This window comes from Arachis ipaensis, chromosome B9 (assembly GCF_059453495.1).
Source record: "Arachis ipaensis isolate K30076 ecotype BB chromosome B9, ASM5945349v1, whole genome shotgun sequence".
Classification (NCBI taxonomy): Eukaryota; Viridiplantae; Streptophyta; class Magnoliopsida; order Fabales; family Fabaceae; genus Arachis; species Arachis ipaensis.
The window spans coordinates 132,188,139-132,190,512 of record NC_142444.1 but is presented as its reverse complement, the minus strand read 5'-3'; the positions used below and the strand labels follow the sequence as shown (position 1 = coordinate 132,190,512).

The 2,374-nt window shown below is 41.7% G+C and overlaps 1 non-coding gene across 1 annotated transcript; it reads left to right on the top strand.

Annotated features, from left to right (window-relative positions):
• The first annotated feature begins 2,020 nt into the window (after positions 1–2,020).
• On the top strand, positions 2,021–2,128 carry LOC148546363 (small nucleolar RNA R71). The gene has a single exon (XR_015900605.1). It is a non-coding gene; the product is annotated as a small nucleolar RNA R71 (small nucleolar RNA).
• The last annotated feature ends 246 nt before the right edge of the window (positions 2,129–2,374 follow it).

Below are 2,374 nucleotides of genomic sequence, written 5' to 3'. Positions count from 1 at the left end.
GATGCAGCATGTTTCTGGCATTGAACGCCCGTTCTATGCTTGTTTCTGGCATTCAGTGCCAGATCCATGCTCTGTTCTGGCGTTGAACGCCAGCCAGATGCTCCTTACTGGCGTTTAAACGCCAGTGAACTCCTCCTCCAGGGTGTGCTATTTTTTTATGCTGTTTTTTATTTTTCTTCAATTTTTTCAGTTGTTTTTGTGACCCCACATGATCATGAACCTATGAAGACATATAACTAATAAAAAATATAATTAAATAAAAATTGGGTTGCCTCCCAACAAGCGCTTCTTTAATGTCAATAGCTTGACAGTGGGCTCTCATGGAGCCTCACAGATGTTTAGAGCATTGTTGAGACTTCTCAACACCAAACTTAGAGTTTAGATATGGGAGTTCAACACCAAACTTAGAGTTTGGTTGTGGCCTCCCAACACCAAACTTAGAGTTTGACTGTGGGGACTCTGGTTGACTCTATTGTGGGAGAAGCTTACTGTGCCTCTTTTCCATGTTTACAGAAGGATAACCTTGAGTTGTAAACACAAGGGGGTCCTCATTCAATTGAAGGACTAATTCACCTCTGTCAACATCAATCACAGCTCTTGCTGTGGCTAGGAAGGGTCTTCCAAGGATGATGGATTCATCCTTATCCTTCCCAGTATCTAGGATTATGAAATCAGCAGGGATGTAAAGGCCTTCAACCTTTACTAACATGTCCTCTACTTGTCCATAAGCCTGTTTTCTGGAATTGTCTGCCATCTCTAATGAGATTTTAGCAGCTTATACCTCAAAGATTTCCAATTTCTCCATTACAGAGAGTGGCATGAGGTTTATTCCTGACCCCAGGTCACATAGAGCCTTCTCAAAGGTCATGGTGCCTATGGTACAAGGTATTAGGAACTTTCCAGGATCCTGTTTCTTCTGAGGCAATCGCAGTTGATCCAATGCATTTAGTTCATTGGTGAACAGGGGAGGTTCATCTCCCCAAGTCTCATTACCAAATAAATTGGCATTCAGCTTCATGATTGCACCAAGGAACTTGACAACTTGTTCTTCAGTGACATCCTCATTCTCTTCAGAAGAAGAATACTCATCAGAATTCATGAATGGCATAAGGAGGTTCAATGAAATCTCTATGGTCTCTAGATGAGTCTCAGATTCCTTTAGTTCCTCAGAGGGAAACTCCTTATTGATCACTGGACGTCCCAGGAGGTCTTCCTCACTGGGATTCACGTCCTCAACCTCCCTTACAGGTTCGGCCATGGTAATTAATTCAATGACCTTGCACTCTCCTTTTGGATTCTCTTCTGTATTGCTTGGGAGAGTACTAGGAGGGGTTTCAGTGATTCTTTTACTCAGCTGGCCCACTTGTGCTTCCAAATTTCTAATGGAGGACCTTATTTCATTCATGAAACTCACAGTGGCCTTAGATAGATCAGAGACTAAGTTTGCTAAATTAGAGGTATTTTGTTCAGAGTTCTCTATCTGTTGCTGAGTGGATGATGGAAAAGGCTTGCTATTGTTAAACCTGTTTCTTCCACCACTATTAAAGCCTTGTTGAGGCTTTTGTTGATCCTTCCATGAGAGATTTGGGTGATTTCTCCATGAGGGATTATAGGTGTTTCCATATGGTTCACCCATGTAATTCACCTCTGCTATTGCAGGGTTTTCAGGATCATAAGCTTCTTCTTCAGAAGATGCCTCTTGAGTACTGTTGGATGCAGCTTGCATTCCATTCAGACTCTGAGAAATCATATTGACTTGCTGAGTCAATATTTTATTCTGGGCCAATATGGCATTCAGAGTATCAATTTCAAGAACTTCCTTCTTTTGAGGCGTCCCATTACTCACATGATTCCTTTCAGAAGTGTACATGAACTGGTTATTAGCAACCATGTCAATGAGTTCTTGAGCTTCTGCAGGCGTTTTCTTTAGGTGAATGGATCCACCTGCAGAAGTATCCAATGACATCTTAGCTAATTCAGACAGACCATCATAGAATATATCCAGGATGGTCTATTCTGAAAGCATGTCAGAAGGACACTTTTTGGTCAGTTGCTTGTATCTCTCCCAAGCTTCATAGAGGGATTCACCTTCCTTCTGTCTGAAGGTTTGAACATCCACTCTAAGCTTACTCAGCTTTTGAGGAGGAAAGAACTTGGCTAAGAAAGCCTTGACCAGCTTATCCCAAGAGTTCAGGCTATCTTTAGGTTGAGAATCCAACCATATTCTAGCTCTGTCTCTCACAGCAAAAGGGAAAAGCATGAGCCTGTAGACTTCAGGATCTATTCCATTAGTCTTAATAGTATCGCAGATCTGCAAGAATTTAGTTAAGAACTGAAAGGGATCTTCAGATGGAAGTCCATGAAACTTGCAGTT